Genomic DNA, 19,861 nt, shown 5'->3' with positions numbered 1-19,861 from the left:
TTGAAGAAAAACTGTAAATAACTTCAAAAAGAAAACGAAAAATTTGTTTTTGGTGTCGGTCGGTGTCGGTCGTTTTTGAACTTAATATAATAAGAAGGATATGAGGGAAATTGAATATCGCCATAACTTTGTGAAAAAAAATTTTTTTTAGCTGAGATTTAAAATAGTGACGTATTTTATGTTTTATTATCGGAAAAAAATAAAAAATTGCAAAAAATTGCAAAAAATCGCGCAAAAAAAATTTGGCATTTTTTTTTTAATAGACATGTATGTAAGGCATGTGATTTCAAATTTTGAAGGAAAACTGTAAATAACTTCAAAAAGAAAACGAAAAATTTGTTTTTGGTGTCGGTCGGTGTCGGTCGTTTTAAAACTTAATATAATAAGAAGGATATGAGGGAAATTGAATATCGCCATAACTTTGTGAAAAAAATTTTTTTTTAGCTGAGATTTAAAATAGTGACGTATTTTATGTTTTATTATCGGAAAAAAATAAAAAATTGCAAAAAATCGCGCAAAAAAAATTTGGCATTTTTTTTTTAATAGAAATGCATGTAAGGCATGTGATTTCAAATTTTGAAGGAAAACTGTAAATAACTTCAAAAAGAAAACGAAAAATTTGTTTTTGGTGTCGGTCGGTGTCGGTCGTTTTAGAACTTAATATAATAAGAAGGATTCTTTTCATGAAAATAGCACGAAAATAATTGTACAGCTGAACTGATCAGGTACCTCGCGCACATTTCCATTCATTATTAATTATTTAATGCTTTATTAATTACAAATTTTGTACGAATTTACTCTATAAACATTCATTTACCCTTTTATCAACTTTTTTTTATCATAATAAGTCGATTAATAGCTTTTCTATACGTTTTTTTACATGTTTACCTAATGTCTACCTAAAGTCCACTTAGTTAAGTAGACATTACGCAAATCGAATCCGCCAGGGACCAGTCGATGAAATTATTATAGGCCGAGTTGATGTACCAGTAGTTGTACCTTGTAGTGAGTTTTTTTCATAAATTTTTTTGATTTTCCAAATTTCTCGTTTACACTATTCAAAAATTTTTTTTTTCCACATAGTACCAATCGATGAAGATATTCTACCTAGAGTTAATGTGCCAGTAGCTGGACCTGTTGGTAAATATTTAGATTACTATTTCACTTATCATTTAAAATTTACCTTATTTTCATATATATTGCAGAATATGTCTTTATTATTTCATTGAATGATTTTTTCTTTATCTTATTTAATTTTTTACATCTTTAAAGTTTTAAAAAATTCAAAGTGAATAAAAAAGTTAATCACTTTGATAAAGTTTTAAATAATAATTTTAAAAAATTTAAGGAAGTTCTCCCCCTCCAACGTTAGTCAAATCAATGCCCATTTAAGTTTTCATTTGTATCACGTAGTACTAGCTCAACGCTTGGCAACGTTGGATTATATTTCCCCCGTTCCGTTTCGTGTCGTCTGCTATTGTTTGATTTATTTTCGTTAAATAATAATAATAATGATTTATTATTTTAAAAATCTTAATTTTTTATAAGCAACTTCAAATTATTATTCATTATTACGAATCTTTGAAGAATATACTATTATATGTATATACTACTTATATTACTTTCAAATTTCGCGCTGTTTCTATACCTAACCTACAAGACGCAACGTTGCCAAGCGTTGTGCTAAGTAATTTCTGATTGTCAAAATACGGTGTTTTTTTAGACAAAATAATTAATTGTGAGTCTCCTAAGCCAGGTCTGATCAATTTTATTAAAAGTAAGTGAACATTGGCTATTAAACTTTATGTATATAAAGTTCTAGTAATATCTTTTCGTCAGATTTTTCACAATTTGAGATTTCAAACCAAAAAATTCAATTTCCCATAAAAATCCGTGTTAAATGTGAAAAGAGAAAATTATTTATATCTTTTGTCAAAATCCACCTAGACCTCTAAAAATTTAACTACATCTTCTTTAAACAATTATCTATCAGTTTATCAAGTTTGATAATTAACTCTTCGTCATTTCTGTTTGCGAGAGAACTTCCTTAAATTAGTATACATTTTTTTATACATTTCTGACGATAAATGAGTTTTTTTAGAATTTATCAATGAATTTTTTTTAAATTGAATTTTATTGGATTTTTAATTACAGTTTTTGACACTAATGAAAGTTTCGAGAATTTTCATTTAGCAAATTTGAAAATTGCAATATCACTCAATAAGAATTGGTCTTTATAAACAAAATCTTTTTCAAAATAGAGACAGAAATATTAGTGTAGTGTAGGAATAAATCTATTCATTTTTCATGTTTTTTTCAATTTTTTTTTCAACATATGGGCATATGTTTAGAACTTTTAAACTTTGAGATATTAGAAAAATTAATTTTTTTTCAGGGCACATTTGTGAAACAAATTTTATTGTCTTCAGTATTGATCAAATGCTGTAAAAAAATTTGCGTAACTCATTTTTACACATTGTTACGCAGCACAGTGGGCCTTATTGCAAAAAACCTGCCCAAAATCTCTAGATGTGTTTAAAACTGACTGAAATTTGTTACTCGCGGATTTTTTTGGTCTGATTACAAATCCGACCCCCGATAACCCCCGAGTAACAAATTTTAGGCCAATTGGATCAATTTTTTTAAAAGTCATCCGCCATATTGGATCCGCCATTTTGAAAAACAAAGTTCAGATTCATAATCAGCGACCCCAAAAACCCCCGAGTAACAAATTTGAGGCAAATGGGATCACTTTTTTAAAAAGTCGTCTGCCATATTGGATTTACCATTTTGAATTTTGGAAAATTTTAAATTCAGATTATTAGTCGCAGCTACCCCAAAAATCTTCGAGTGAGAAATATCAGCCAGATTTAAACACATCTATTAGTTAATACTTACTTTTCTTCACAAACTATGCGTCAGACAGTTTAGGTTTATATTCATTATTAATTATACAGTTTTAATGAAGTGTGCAAAGGTTAACGATTTTTCTGTATACTTTTATTATGCATGAGAAGAGACTACAATGAGTTGGAAGCATTTAGAAGCAAAATTCAACATGTGCTTTTCAAATATGTGGATTTTTGATATGAGTTACGTTTTAAAATTTAATGTTTGAAGTCATTGCATTGTTTGTGTAAAGGAGGCACACATTCCTGTATGGGTTCAAATTACTTCTTTTTAGGTAGATAATATAATCCCGTTGTGCCGTTACTCAAAAACCTTCGTTAAAAAAGTTATATCAGTTTAACTGCTGACTTGTAGAAATTTTGAAAAAGTTGTCTCGCAAGTTTGAAGCTACATAGTTTTTATTCAATTTGAGGCACATCATTGTTTCATGGATTTTTTAGTTCTTTACACTCCCACCTACTTCTATTGCAAGCCACAAGACACACAATGTTTCGTTAAAAAAGTTACAGTCTATAAACTAAAAAAAACAGTCAATATCACACACTAGAAATTGTCGATTTCACCACTTTAACTTAAGTTCGTCATTTCCTACATAATTAAAAAAATTATATAACGCATGATACATTTTAAAAGCCCTATAATTGGTCAAATTATGGTATTGAAAAATTATTAAAAAAATTCTTAAGGTATCATAATGAGCGATAACATAAAGGTTAAAAGTTCTAGAGATATGCCTATATATATAGGCTGGGACTAGTTTTGTGATATGTTAGATTACATTTAGAACACATAAATTTAAAGTGTTTAATAATATTTAAAATATTAAAATAATATAAAATAAAAATTGTTTAAAATAAATAAATTATCTGGGAAATTTAAATATTGCTAATACTTTTTTATACAACTTATATAAGATTTTTTCACAAATTGTCATTTAGAAAAAGTTTTTAATATATTTGCTGCGCAGTCTCGAAATGAAGTTTTTAATTTTGCTTTTTTTTAGTTTATCAATGTCGTAGAGAAAAACTATTTAGTGAACATAATACTTATTAAAATATGAAACCTACGAGTAAAGTAATTTTACATTCCAATAAAACGGTTAGGAAATATTATTATAAACCTGAAATCACTTTACACCTTTCTTTTTTAACTATTTTGCTAAATTTCGATACATTTTTGCAATTAATATATATTATATATTTATATTAATGTTCCTATTTTAGGAGTAAAATCTTTAATCCATCGAATTTTTGTTTTCAATCAATTCAAAATTCAAAAATTTCGTTATCAATGAAACATTAAATTATTATGTATTCAATGAAATATTCAATTTTTTCATCCTTCTCTTCCCTTTTCTCTTTTTCTATAATATTCTCACCTGTATCATATTCTTTAAATAATTTACTTTGGTATTCAAACACTTTGTTTATTTTTTCTCTCTGTCTTCTCTTTTTCTTCTTTCCTCTACTTCTTTCTTTTCTTTTTCTAATGTTGTTTTTCTTTCTTTGTCCTCCTCGTTTTTTCTTCATTATCCTTCATTTCCTTACTATTAAAACATCTTGTTTTTCTCTCATGATGAATCTCTATCATTTTATCTTCTTTATTTCGATACTCTGGATCCCTTTCATTTTTTGGCGGTCTACCTCGGTTTTTTTATACCACTGGAAAAGACATGTATTTATTTATTTAGAATATATCAGTATTTAACTTTTACGTATTATGCTGTATTTAAATTTGATTAAATATTATAATAATAAATTGAAATGTATCTTAATATTGAAATAGTAAATTTTTTCAGCAGTATCAAAAAGAAAAAAGAACGGACCTCCGATAAATGCTAGGTATTCGATTTATTTACTAAAATATTAACAGAAAGATAGCAATTAAAACGAGGGGAAAAATATCAATTAATAGAAAGAAAATGAAGAAGGAAAAAGAAAAAAACAAAAGAGAAAAACAGAATAAAAGTGTAAACAGAAAAGAAAACGAGAATGGAAAAAGGAAGAGAGGTTAAAACTGCAGCAAAAAAGATAACTAAGATCAAAAGAGAAATAAAGAATATGCAATAAAGAATTGCAATGAAAAAAACCGTATTTTTACTTTTTGATACTGATGAAAAATTTAATATTCAATGTAAAAATAATAAAATTAACTTATTAGTTTTTAAAAAAAATTATTTTTTCTAATATGTATGATTAAAAATAATTTTAAATACTAATAACAATTTTTTTAGTATCATATTTCTAAAATAAAATTGAAAGAAATTGAAAATGACGTTTTATAAATATTACTTTTAAAGAAAAGATATTGTGTTATTACAGATATAAATATAAATAAAGTATCAATAAAATTTCAAAAATAAAACAATATAAATAAAAAAAATTAAAATTTATTTTTATATTATTATTATAAATTATTAAGAATTTATAAATAATAATAAAAGGAAATAAATAAAATATCAAGAAAAAATCATTCAAACGGATTCGAAATTTTAGACCAACAGCGTTGGTATACATAACCTTAAATCTGACGCACAATTTTACATACTTGGAATGAAAAAAATGGTTTTTATTCTGTTTGCATGTAGAGAAAGTATAATACTAATTTAATAAAACAAAAATTACTTACATTTATTTTTTCTTATTGTCTTGGAGTTTCTAACAATTTATCCACGCTTTTGAGAAAGACAAAGAGGCATTTCTTCTTCTGTTGTTTTTATGGCCTCTTGTATTAATAAATAGCCAGTACTAAATGTAGAAAATTATTGGTTGTTGAAGATTTTTCCAGTTTTGTTTTTTTTCAGCTTCTTTCACAGGTCTAGATTGTTTGTATCCGTTGTTCCTATTTGACTGTCGATATTTGTCCACCTCAGCACAGTAGTTGCAAAGGGAGGTTAGAGTAGAAGTACTTCAGGAGCGTAACATTAACATTTGACTTTAATCAGTTCAGGGATTTGAGTTATTATAAAACATTTGTATATCATTAAAAATGTATTTAATTGTTTTGTTTAACTAATGATACTTGTTATAATTTGTATTATACATATTATGAGAGCTTCTAATTTAATTTATTCTTTTTTATTTAACTTTATTTTATTTCTATTACATTTTTATGTATTTATTTATTTTATTTATTTTTAATTTTTTTTTTATTTATTTTTTTTTTTTTATTTTAAATTATCAAATTTCCCTTCTTGAAAAATTTTCCAATTTCCAATGCAAAAGTCTTGCTTGGGTTAAAGATCAATTGATCTAGGTTAATATTGTCTCGGACGAAGTTTTCAAATTTGGAAGCCAAATAGGAGAAAAACATTGGTCTCCCTTCTGACAGAAGGGGACATGAAGATAATAAATTCTTCGGAAATGTTCTCCAGTAATTATGTGTGATGTTCTTAATCTTGTGATTATGTTGATGTATCGTCTCGGCAGGTCAGCATTACCAAACCACGGTCTGGGAGCTTTGGTATTAATTTTATTGAAATATTTATTAGTTAAAGGTTTATTTAAAAAGGGCCATAAGGATGTGGACCAGTATTTAAAATCATTTTCAATAATAGGATAGAAATCAGAGAAAGGAGTGCCAGCCGAATTTCCTAAGGGAAGGCTGTGAGCTTTTTTTAATAGGGCATCGGCCTTTCCATTGCCTGGTATCCCTACATGCGCTGGTACCCATAAAAACTCAATTTGATATCCCTCTTTAATTAATCCTAAATGTATTGTAATAATTTTATAGATTAAATAGTGGGGTTTTATTTCTGTCAGTCTATTTGCTATTTTTTCCACTGAACTTTTAGAGTCAGTGATAATTAGAAACTTACTTCTCTCTAGGATTGTTACGTGTTTTAAGGCAGAATAGATCGCGTACAACTCGCAAGTTTCTGTTGACATAGTTCCACTAAGCTTCACTCCCAGTTCTATTGTAGGTAATGGGAAATAATAACTGGAACTCGAGGAATTTTTATTTGGGTCATAGCATGCGTCAGTGTAGATTTGGGTAAAATTTAAGTATTTTTCATTTATGAGCTTGCTAAATTCATTTTTTGGATCCTTTGATCCTTTAATTGTTAATTCTGAATCAGAATCTCTTTTCACTTCATATGTCAACTCTTTCCAGTTGTAATCGAAATAGGATGGTCTTTTTGATCTACCACACTTGTTAATCATCGTTCTAACCACTCCATACTCATTTAGAAGGGATGATTTCATTTTTACAACGTTCCGGAAGTCATTTCGAGGCCCTGCAATTCTTTCATATATGAGTTGCAATTTTGGTATCAAAGGATTTGTTGACCACGACATATTCCCAATCAAAAACCTCCTGGTCAATTTGGCTCGCCGTAGATAAAGTGGCGTTTCATTTGATTCTGAAAGAAGAATTGCAATCGGTGTCGACTTCATGCATCCCAGAATTATGCGAAGGGCTGCCGACTGCACTCTATCCAAAATTCTTAGATTAGATACACTGGCTAACGAAAATAATTGAGCACCCCATTCGAGGTGTGCTCTAATTGGACCTTTATCAATACTAAGTTAAATAATAAAGGGGAGAGAACTCCACCTTGATGAACTCCTATTCCAGTTGGTCTGAACTCCTCACAGTTCGATTTAAAGTAGAGGTTTCTACACTCGGAAAAAAATGAGATAAAGTTGACAATTCTAGAAGGTGCATTGATTTCAATTAGGTGTTCAAAGATTGCAAAAGGCAGGACATTACTAAATGCACCTTTAAGGTCTAGAGCTAAGGCAACAGTGTATTCCCCTTTGGCAAAGCTGTTCATTATATCCGCGGTGAAAGTTACAACACAATCCGTTGAGGTTTTAAAAATTTGGGATTCTGGGTCATTACAGATACCTGTTCTTAATGGGTGAAATCCTGTAGAAAAAGCTCTAATTTTAGATCAAATTTTAAGCAAACCCATAGATGGTTCAATAGACCCGCAAAACTCTTTAAATGAGTTGCTTTTTTTATTGCGTAAGAACCACTTAACTTGGTTATCTATATTTCGAAACTCCTCCCTTTTTTGGTCAATCTGATTATTAAGGAACTTTTTCCTAGCGTCTCTTCTACGTATTAATTCTCTATCACACTCTTCGTCCCACCAGAGTGGTTGAGACTTTTTTTTGCCTGGCAATCCGGAGGGAATAAATGCACCTGAATCCAGTAATAATTTTTTAATATGTTCTAAAAAATCATTATAAACATTTACTGAATCTTCATTTCTATCAAGTCTCTCACTGAATTTTTCTACTTCCTTACATACTTCCTCACTATAAATCAACCAATCTACATTTTTGATATTATAACGATTTGTACTAGATTTAACAAATTTCGGAGATCTATCGCACTCAGCTTTAACCAAATAATGATCTGACGCGTAGGAGTTAGAAGTGACTTCAACTATAGTACATTGCACCAAATTGGACGAAACAAATATTAAATCTAAATTATTTTGAGCTCTGCCTGAGTCGTCGGCAGAGGTTGGGAGACTATCATTTAATGGAATTAAGTCGCTTTCCTCGGCTAAATCTGTTAAGTGGAGACCTCTATTATTATTAAAAGAATTTCCCTATAACCAAGAGTGGGCATTAAAGTCGCCCATTAGGACAATTGGGTCTGTTGTTTTCCCACAGTTAATCAGATTTGTCCAAGTTCTCTCTGGGACATCTATCTTAATGCTAACTCCCCTTTCAATTTGAATTGGATTGATAATAAACTTAGATCTATCTAACAAAAGAGTTCCACCACCAATTTCACGTATACTACCATGAATTTTTCTATCACATCTGAAGGTATTATAGCCTGGAATTTGACATACGTTTGTGCGCGAAGATAGCAAGGTTTCAGTAATTGATAGATGTCTAAATCATGCTGATGCAAGAGGGATTCTACCTCTGCTTTCTTCTGGATAACACTACGTGCATTCCAGGTACCGTATCTAATACTTTGAGTTTGAGATCAAGACATCACATATTTAATATTAAAATGAAAATTAAATAAAAACCAACTAAAACCATTACTTAAATCTAAAACATATAAACAATTAATTAATTTATATTTATTTAATACTTTATAAAGGCCTTTCTAAAATTTATACTAATAATTCCAATAAATAAACAGATTTTGTTATTTAACAAGTCAAAGATTGTTACTCTATGCTATATTGAATTTGATTAGAATTTAATTTATTTATTTTATTTAGTTGTAACTTAGAGAGGATCCTCAATCGCTTAATAAAATTTTAGAAATATAGCCGAATTAGACCTAATTGCGTAATTCTAGAAATTAATAGACTTAAACCACTAATCCTCTTATTTATTTGTGGTAGGAGAGAGATTATCTCTCAAAGCATTAACAAATTTTGATTTCAATTGCCTAAGATCATTTAACCTGTCATCCAAATCAGAAGCCATGGACAAGTCAACTTCCGTCCCTAAATCAGTTTTATCTGCATTGTTGGATTCTCTAGGGGATGAGGTCGCTCTATCTTCAGGAGAGGGGTGTAGAGGAAGGGTATCATCTTCTCTTATCTGAACATTTTTAAACAGATCAGGATTTTCCAACAGTATCATATCTCTGGCCTCTTGTCTAGAAAAATTGTATAGAGTTCGAAGTTTTAAAATTTTAAATTCAGATTTAAAAATAGGACACTGCAAGGAAGAAGCTGGGTGAGAACCTTTGCAATTTTTACATAAAGCCTGTTGGATCTGATTTAAACAATAGTTAGTTAGATGTCTACCAGCACAAAATTAACAGAATGGGTAAGTGGATCTGCATTGGGTGGCCACATAGCAGAATCTTTGACAGCGATAACAACGACGTGGCTTAAAAACCACTGGAATTAGTTTTATGATACAGCCTCCCATTTTAATATTTTTAGGGATAGTTGGTAAATCAAATGTAAATTCTACTCGGTCTGTGTTTAAACCTCTAGGATTAACTATTCTTGTGATACTAATAATATCTTTGGCCTCCTCTAGACTAAATTTTTCTGATATATCTTCAATTGATCAAGTGGGTGGGTAATCCGTTGTAAACCCTTTTTTCCTAAGAAAAGATTTCGGTATGAAAAGTTGGTATCCTGCTATTAGTAGATCTCCACACAATATCAGTCGATTTGCGCTTTCACAATCCTGGCATTCAATTTTTAACTGATTAATCCCGTTTCTAGAAATTAATTTTTCTCCTGTTATTAATGGAGACAAAAGATCAACTACACTAATTGGGTCCATTTTGCCCACATTTCTGTTGGGGATTATACTTTCCATTAATACAGTGCATGGAACTGAACTCGTTTTACGGTATAATAATTGAGTATCCTGGATGTTGGGATTTTTCCAAAAGCGAGACTTATCAAGTGTTGATTGGTTTGAATTAATGGTTTGTTTTGTTGTGGGATTAATTGAAGGACAAGGTAAGGCTGAAGATGAGGTAGTTGGAGTTTGTGAATCAACAGATGTATTTCTAGGTATATTGATTGAAGCAAGGGCTTCCTCAGACGCCTTTAATAATTGTTCAAGGTCGCGATCACTAGCTGTGTTTACTTTTTTCGATCTATGAGTAACTGAGGGTGAAATTCTTTGAGATGAATTGGCTCGATCTTGTTAATCAGGAGTAAAGGAATCTCTCACTCGTTTCCGAGTATCTATTTCAGAATCAAATTGTATTGGGATGAGCAAGTTATGATCAGGGACAGGAAGGTTTTGGTAATTTCCTGTGAGGAGATCATTTTTGCTTCGAGACGACCCATCAACATTCTGGTTCGACATTGTGAGTTTGTTCCAGTTTCATGATCCGTTTATTTGTTCAACGAGTCTGGACTTTCCCTCTGGACACGGTAACAGGAATTTCACCTGAAAAAATTAACTCATAGAGCATATGCCAAGTAATACTTACAAATATCAAAATTTAATTATAAATTATTTACTTTGAATTATATTAAAATTTGAATTTTATTTAAGTCAAATATTATTTTATTATAATATACTAGAAAGCTTCCAAATTTACACTTCTTTATATTATCTACGAGTTTAGTGAGTTACAATCAATAATATGCATCAGCAATCAACATCTCAATAACAGAAAACTTTTCAATAGGGCCTATCAAAACACTATTATAAGTTTGTATCAAAGCAAGGTCAAATTCGGCCGTCAGGATATTCAGGCCAGCAAAATCATTATAATATTTCAAAAATTACTTATCAAAGAAAAAACTACTCATATCCCCGATTACAATTTTTAATTTTAAGTTTTGGTGGAATTACTAAGAAAATTGGATAATACCAATTATCTGTCTACCATAGACAGTATGATGCATAAGCGTGCCAGCTTAAGTTCAAGCTCGAGATGCAGAGAAAGCCAATAATTGAAACAATTGTTACCTGGATAGTTTTGTCGGATTCGGTTTCAAACCTCTTTTATTTCAGCTTTGTGTAAGGTGTAATTTGAGGTTTTATTTCCACGTGCTCTAATTTTAGAAATCAATCCAAGTTCAAACCTCCTTTAAGGCCACTCTCCATTTAAGTAGCACTTCAATAGTTGTTGTAAAAATGGTAGATTTAGTTTTGATAAAACAAATTAAACACAGTACAATTAACTATACTTACAAAATTTTACAAAATTAATCATTTAAAACATTATTTAAACATTGGACGTGAAATTACGTCAGTACTACTCGACTAACTTAACTTAAATCCGACAAAGAGGCATATAATGAGGATACATAAAAGGCCAGATCGTGATGAAACGCAACTGCGCTTGCGCTACTGTTAATCACAAATTTAAAGAAATAGGAGCTCTTATTTTAAATGCAGCAATCACGGAGGAATAGTAAGGAGACCGATCTCTGCGTTTAAAAATGTCAGAAAAACATGTACGATAAGTGTTCAGTGTTTATTTCAGAAATTTTATTTACCATTGCGATATTGTACCTCCAAAATCATGTGTAAGTATATAATAATGTATGCTATTGGAATATTTAAAGTGTCAATAAATTGAAGTAATTACACAGGCACACAAAAAATAAAAAGCTGTTTGGCCAAAACACTACACTAGTCTATTTCCATGTATTTTTCACGCTAAATCCGAATCCGAAGTCAGAATTATCAGATTGGCTTTTATTTTTGAGATAAACTTAAAAAACTGTTCAGAAAGAAAAATAAAATCAAAAACTTAAAAAAATTTTGAATGTCACTGCGATAGTGTAATTCCATGTATTTTTTGTCGCTGAATCCGAATCTAGAGTCAGAATTGAGTAGCTGCCTGCAATAACTCGCCGAGCGCTTGGCCGATCGCTCTAACGCCAGTCAAACGTTCAAAAACGTGAAAAAAATGAAAAATCAAAATTTTAATTTTTGAAAAGTGCAATCTTGTAGGATATAAGATGGCGCATCTTTTTTTCCTTTGAGTTTTTTTTGTAGATCAAAAAATAGAGTTAATATATGCAAAACACTTAAAAATTTTATTTCACAAATTTCATTCAATTTTTAAACATAAATCATAGTATCTTTGACAAATTTCAATGAATCTTATTGAAAATTAATATACATACGTATTTAGGTCCATAGAAGACGACAACATAATCAAAAATATTAAAATCAGCAATTGTTTATTTATAATTAATTGTAAATGAATACTTGACTATAATAATGTTTACTTTCCTTTGTCGACATAAAGTGTGTGGGGAACTTCAGAGTTGAAGAAACTTCCAGTGAGACATTTGTTTATCATAATGTAAGGAAGTTTTTTGTAAAATTGAAAAACAATTTATCAACAACTTTAGAAAATATAGAACGTTTAAGAAAACATGCGCGACGCGCTAGCGAGTCTCCGCGCGGAGAATTGCAAACAAGAGTTGTAGAGGACCGAAAATACAGAAACAAATATTGTCACTACATTCTTAGAAATGTTTTTCAAATAAAATATGTGTTAATTTTATGAAAATGCAAATTAAATTTGAACAACTGTTTTTTTAATATTTACTAAATAATCAATAGTTTTAAAATATTTTGGTGCTTGTATGTACTGTTTGTGCAGTTTGCAAATAAGTTTTTTAATAATTAATATTAAGGTATATCTTTATTTTCTGTTTCTTCATTTTTTTAAGAAATTAGTGTATTGTTACATATCAACAGTGATAGTATGTTGGCTCCATTTTCAAAACATAATATATCACAACATAACATAACGTCCTTCTTAACTCTTGTGTGCAATTCTCCGCGCGGAGACTCGCTAGCGCGTCGCGCATGTTTTCTTAAACGTTCTATATTTTCTAAAGTTGTTGATAAATTGTTTTTCAATTTTACAAAAAACTTCCTTACATTATGATAACCAAATGTCTCACTGGTAGTTTCTTCAACTCTGAAGTTCCCCACACACTTTACGTCGACAAAGGAAAGTAAACATTATTATAGACAAGTCTTCATTTACAATTAATTATAAGTAAACAATTGCTGATTTCAATATTTTTGATTGTGTTGTCGTCTTCTATGGACCTAAATACGTATGTATATTAATTTTCAATAAGATTCATTGAAATTTGTCAAAGATACTATGATTTATGTTTAAAAATTGAATGAAATTTGTGAAATAAAATTTTTAAGTGTTTTGCATATATTAACTCTATTTTTTGATCTACAAAAAAAACTCAAAGGAAAAAAAGATGCGCCATCTTATGTCCTACAAGATTGCACTTTTCAAAAATTAAAATTTTGATTTTTCATTTTTTTCACGTTTTTGAACGTTTGACTGGCGTTAGAGCGATCGGCCAAGCGCTCAGCGAGTTATTGCAGGCAGCTACTCAATTGTTAGATTCGCTCAAATTTTTGAGATAATTGCAAAAAAACGAAAGTAACAAAAAACTCAAAATACTCAAAATCAGTTTTTTGGAATTATCTTCAAAATTTGAGCCAATCTGTCAATTCTGACTTCGAATTCGGATTCAGCGTGAAAAAATACATAAAAATGCACTATCGTAGTGTTTCGGCAAAAAAAAAATTTCTTTGAGCTAAAATCGCCAAAAACTGATAAAATTTCTGAATTAGGGGCACAGATAATTTTTTTGCCGAAACACTAAGATAGTGCATTTTCATGTATTTTTTCACGCTGAATCCGAATTCGAAATCAGAATTGACAGATTGGCTCAAATTTTGAAGATAATTCCAAAAAACTGATTTTGAGTATTTTGAGTTTTTTGTTACTTGCGTTTTTTTGCAATTATCTCAAAAATTTGAGCGAATCTAACAATTCTGACTTTGGATTCGGATTCAGCGACAAAAAATACATGGAATTACACTATGGCAGTGACATTCAAAAATTTTTTAACTTTTTGATTTTATTTTTCTTTCTAAGCAGTTTTTTGAGTTTATCTCAAAAATAAAAGCCAATCTGCTAATTCCGACATCGGATTCGGATTCAGCGTGAAAAAATACATGAAAATAGACTAGTGTAGTGTCTCGGCCAAACCACATTTTACTTTTTGTGTGCCTGTGTTATTAAAAGAATAATGGAGCCATAGTAATTATAAACATATTATTTATTATGTATGTCATGAAAAAGATTTTTCTTACCAAGAAATTATTAGTTTTCAATTTAATTGTCAAACATTAACACAATAACATATAAGAATAACACATAACCCCTTCATCATAACACGCATGGAAGACTTGAGAAATATACGTCAGCCAGATCTCACTCGCACACTTTTTGCGAGAGAAAGAGACAGCACATGGCTAATGCGCATGCTCAGCTACTTTGGTGGTTGAGTAAAATGCAATGAAACTGGCATTTATCGTACATGTTTTTTTGACATTTTCAGAAGCGCTACTACAGCAAGATCGGTCTCCTTACTATTCCTCCGTGGCAGCAATATAATTAGAAATAGTGAACAAATTTTAAAGTGTTTAATTTATTGATTTATGATTAGTTATTATTTAATGTTTTCTAAGCGAAATAAATTTTTATCAATCATTTTTAGATAAAATAATTTATATACATTATTTTTGTTTAGAAAATATTATACTCACGAAATTATTGTGCGTTTGTCTAAATGGAAGCACACATGCGCACTGTAACTTCTAACCTGTTTGTCACTCTGCACATCTCAACTGTGTTTTGTTTTGAAAAAGGGGCCATCAAATGTTTTTGAAAGGTAAGTTTTTGTTTTTATATATGTTTATTAAATATTTCATTCTTTTATATAAAATTTAATAGGATATTATGATAATTCTGTTAACTACAAATTTTTTTTAATTTTGCATTTTCAGAAGCACTGCACTATTGAAAGGCGTAAAAAACAACAATAAAAACATACAAATTTATATTAAATAAAATTAAGTGCATATAAGGTAGAAATATGCGAACGATTACTTCATTAATTATTTATATTGGTTAATATCAACGATTTGAAACCTACTAGGAGGATTAATTTTGTAAGGTGATCCTTCTCTTTTTCTATTTTTAATAATTGTACAGTATAAAATAATACAATTTTTATTTCATTTTTTATATATTACTGATATATAACATTTTAAGACTAATAACAAATAATAATAACGTTTTTTTCTATAAAATTCTTATTCTTCAAATTTTACGTCTTTAAAAGTAAAATAATGTGTTTCTAATGTTTTCTCTTTTGTAGCGACTGACACAATAATATGCTAAACCGTTTAAACTGAAACTTATATTAAAAACAAAAATAGTGATTTTAAATAACGTTTTTTAAATAAATGTTGTGGATGATATTAATTGAAGTAGTCGAATGAAATATACTTTTTCTGATTTATCAATATTACAAATTACAAACATTAATATAATAATATAAACATTACTTAAATTTAATTTTATATTCTGTGACAACTTATAGCTCTATATAAATTTATATTTCTATGCAGGACAACACATTAATTTTTAAGATGGGATTTCAAAAAATTTAAATTTATTCGGATGAAATTTCATGAAAATGATTTATTATATTTTGAAAAAAGAAATTGACACCCGAAATAGAAGTGCTTATGTTTTAGGAATGACAACAGTACAGCACAGACAATCCGAAAGTTTACAGAAAGGATATATTTGCCAAGTAATATTTTCTTTCTTTTATTTTAAAAATATTTAAACTTAAAATTTTGCTAATAAAGAAGGCTACGTTTAAAAAAATCGAGGGGCTATTCACTGAGATCCAAAAGATCCAGGGACGACGTACTCCTTTTTTTTGTCAATTGTCATCTTTGGTCGTCCCAGGCCGTCTCTTGGATCTCGCATTGATCGCATTGTTTTGTTAATTCGACTTGGCTTCTCGACTTCCTTCAAGACGTATAATTTACAAATGTCGTTTATTGTTTACATTTGTGTAAGGCTAAAATATTTTATTATTTATACTTATAACACAATTATATTAACTTCTAAAACAGTTAAATATTTATATTATTAAAAGTTTTTAGGGAAAAACAAAGTTAATTGCAAGTTGGTTATTTAAATTAAATTTAATTAACATTAAATTCTTTATTTTTTAAGGTTACTTCCATGAAATATTTTTTAATTAAAAATTAAAAAAATGGAACAAAATGATTTAAGAGGCATACGATTCCTAAGTTTTTTTTATCATTTATTACTATTTATCTCTGTATTGTATTATAATAATTAATAATTATAATAAACAAATAATTTTTCAGTTTTTTTCAGTTCATTCAAAATTTCAAATAAATAGTTTAATTAACATAATTTATTGATAAAGTAAAAAATATACCAATAGTTTAAAATTTCCACATTAACTATAATTATATTAATTTCGAGTTAATTTATATTAGTAAAAAAGCAAGTATCAAATAACATAGTAATTAAATAACTCATTTTATAATTAATACTTCAAAGTGAATTTAATGTAATAAACAATAAACTAAATAAATAATCAATTTAAATAAAATCAAGATTATATTTGAATTACAGTGAAAATTAAAAATAAATTTAATTTAATAAATAAAATTCGAACATTTATTTAAAAAAACAATGAATGCATTCGTTTGTTTTCTCTGGGAGGATTTTGCGATTTGACTTGACGTTGCGATTTTTCGTCGTCTCTTGGGATTTTCTTAAATTTTTTTAAAAAAATTGTTCCTTTTTGTATCACATATATTATTTAACATACAACACATATTTTTTAAACATTTGTTTTTATACCAAATAAGTTCGCTTCGAGTACGGAACCCTCGATTTCAGTGCGAGTGTAACTCGCACTTGTCCGATTTTATTTTTATTTTTTAATAAGTACAAGAATTGAAATTGAAAAATAAGGGTAAGAGTAAATAGAAGGTAAATTTTTTATTGATTACTTTTAATTTTTAAATATTCTATTTAATTATTAAAAATATACTTTCACAGAAAATTAAAAGGCATTAAAATAAGCTGCAACGCTTATTATTTTAATCCAATTTTGCTTATTTTAATCCATTTTGGTATTAAAATAAGCAAAATTGGATTAAAATAATAAGCGTTGCAGCTTATTTTAATGCCTTTTAATTTTCTGTGTTTCGGTAGATTATTATATGTATAGAAATTTACTTATCATTGAGGTAAATGAGGTTCATTTAAGGTAAATTTAATAAATTAATGAAAGTTAAAAAATAAATAATTCGCATTTTGGCTATAAGATTTTGCGTTTTAATTGAATTTAAATCATTTAAATTACCTAAATGAGTTAAATAAAATTATTGCTTCCTCCGCGAGGAAGCCAAATTTTTATGCAATGAACATAAAGAAACCCCTGTTTTATTTTAGAGTTATGAATACTGAATAAATAAACTTAAGGAAAAAGTCCACTTTTTCCACTTCTTATTATGTTTATTAAGTTATTTCTATAATCTACACCTAAAAATACGTAAAAATAGTAAATTTTAAGCCCTTTAGATAAAATTTTTTTCGTTATATTTTTTTGTAATCTACACGTAAAAATACGTCAAAATATATAAATTTGAATCACTTTAGATAAACTTTTTTTGTTTTTCGCGGAAAAATACATTTATTTCTTAAATTTATCATTTTTCTTCAAAAATTTGATAAAAATTGATCATCAACTCTAATCGAGCTTACACTTTTTCCCTGTATTTTTCACGCAAAAATACAATTTTACAGCAAATATGAACAGTTTGGGTTGAATATTATGTGCGCTAGGGAGAATAAATCATTTTTTTCGAAATTTTTTATTTTTCTTTGACAACGCTATGTAAATTGATCCGAATCAAGTTCGCTATATTTTTCCTGTAATTTTCACGTAAAAATACGTAAGTGTAACAAATTTGAGCTCTTTATGTCAAAAGATGTGGCTGCTAGAGGGGGGGTACATAGTCATTTTTAGGCATTTTTCGTAACAATTAATGGTTTTTCCTTGACAACGCTATGATAATCAATTCCTATCAGGTTCGCTATATTTTTCCTGTAATATACACGCGAAAATACATATGAGAGATTCTTTTTCAATCGCCCCAGCTCAAAAAGTCAATGTTCTGGGATTGGCTTCATACTTTGGTAAATTGTTGTCCTATATAATAGTAATAAATCCCTAAAATATAAACTCATTAAAAAAATATTTGTAGAAAGTAGAGGGGGTTGAAGTTTTGACGTTAAGGGTAACATTGTCATTTTCAAATCCGTATAACTATGACAAAAGTTAATGGATTTTAATTTATCTATAATGAATTTTAATGCATTTTTCACGTACTTTTCAAAAATGTATACACAATTTAAAAAAAAAATTTTTTGACCCCTTTTTTTTCAAAATCAACCCTTATTTTTCGATTTTCACCCCTTCGGGTATTTTTTTTTTTTTTTTTTTATTATTTTCATTGGAAAGCTGAGGTTTTTTCCCATGAGCTATGTAAATATGAAAATGGGACAACAATAATTTTGTGAGAAACCGAATATTAAAGCAGGCGGTGCCTACCTAAATCCTCGAAGATGATCTTTAGGTATACCCGTTATCGGCACCGCCTACATTTCAAAAAAACCGATATTAATAGGGTTCCAAACCGAGTACGGAACCCTAAAAATTCAAAAATTTTTGAAAAATTCCGAAATTATTGTAAAAATCGTTTGCCCATTATCGGGCTAGGCTTAAAAGTTTTATAAAAAGTAGTTTTTTTGAAAAAATTTTGAAAAAAATCGATCAGTACGTCAAATGAGAAAAATGACTTTTTATCATTAAAACTCATGGAAGCTAGTCTCAATTAGTACTAAAAGAAAAAAAATCTCAAAAAATCATCATATATACCAATCTTTACCCAAATCCATTAAAACATGTTAACGATATCGTGTTCACAAAAAAGATCAGGTCCTGGTTTTTGACACTTGGGATTACATAATATAAAATTTATTTTCATAATTCATACTCTAGTCAGTACTCTAATCGTTCATTTTTCTAGTAGGGTAAAGGTTAAAGTGAAACCTTCTGTTCTAACCAGCTGAAAAAACTTGTACAAGAAAATGTACATGTTCAAGTAAAGTTCTTGAACAAGTTCAGCATCCGGAATTGAGACATGTTCTTGTATGAGAACATGTACAAGATCCTGGACAAGAAAATGTGCATGTTATTGTACATATTTTTTGTGCAGGATTCATGTACAAGTACTTTTATATGAACACGTTCATGTTCCTATACAAGAACATTTGTTTAAAAATGTTTTTGAAAAAGATTTGAAAATTTAATAAGTTATAATTGTTAAAACTCTTCACTTATGTATGCTAAAAATTATACCGCAGCTGTAAAGGCTTAAAAAAACTACTGCGCAGCCTTCAAAGTTTTTAATTTTTAAATTAAAAACATAAATGAACATGTACAAGAACATGTTCCACATCTGGTACAATAAAATGTACATGAAACCTGCACAAAAAAAATATGTACATTTTCTTGTACAAGTTTTTTCAGCCGGGTATTGTATTCGGTTTAATGCGATTTTTTTTAATC

General features: G+C 28.7%; 2 long non-coding RNA genes across 2 annotated transcripts; one reads left to right on the top strand and one right to left on the bottom strand.

Moving 5' to 3' along the window:
• Positions 1-736: 736 nt before the first annotated feature.
• On the bottom strand, positions 737-5,990 carry LOC127278852 (uncharacterized). Its single transcript, XR_007842551.1, has 3 exons — positions 5,539-5,990; positions 4,289-4,571; positions 737-1,134 (listed from the first exon to the last, which is right to left on the bottom strand). It is a non-coding gene; the product is annotated as an uncharacterized LOC127278852 (long non-coding RNA).
• A 5,740-nt stretch (positions 5,991-11,730) lies between these two features.
• LOC127278857 (uncharacterized) lies at positions 11,731-15,334 on the top strand. The gene is made up of 3 exons (XR_007842556.1): positions 11,731-11,851; positions 14,915-15,055; positions 15,171-15,334. It is a non-coding gene; the product is annotated as an uncharacterized LOC127278857 (long non-coding RNA).
• Positions 15,335-19,861: the final 4,527 nt, after the last annotated feature.

This window comes from Leptopilina boulardi, unplaced genomic scaffold (genome assembly GCF_019393585.1).
Source record: "Leptopilina boulardi isolate dan_hultmark-lab unplaced genomic scaffold, ZJU_Lbou_2.1 LbouV2_212, whole genome shotgun sequence".
Classification (NCBI taxonomy): domain Eukaryota; kingdom Metazoa; phylum Arthropoda; class Insecta; order Hymenoptera; family Figitidae; genus Leptopilina; species Leptopilina boulardi.
This window is presented reverse-complemented; position numbering and strand designations above follow the sequence as displayed.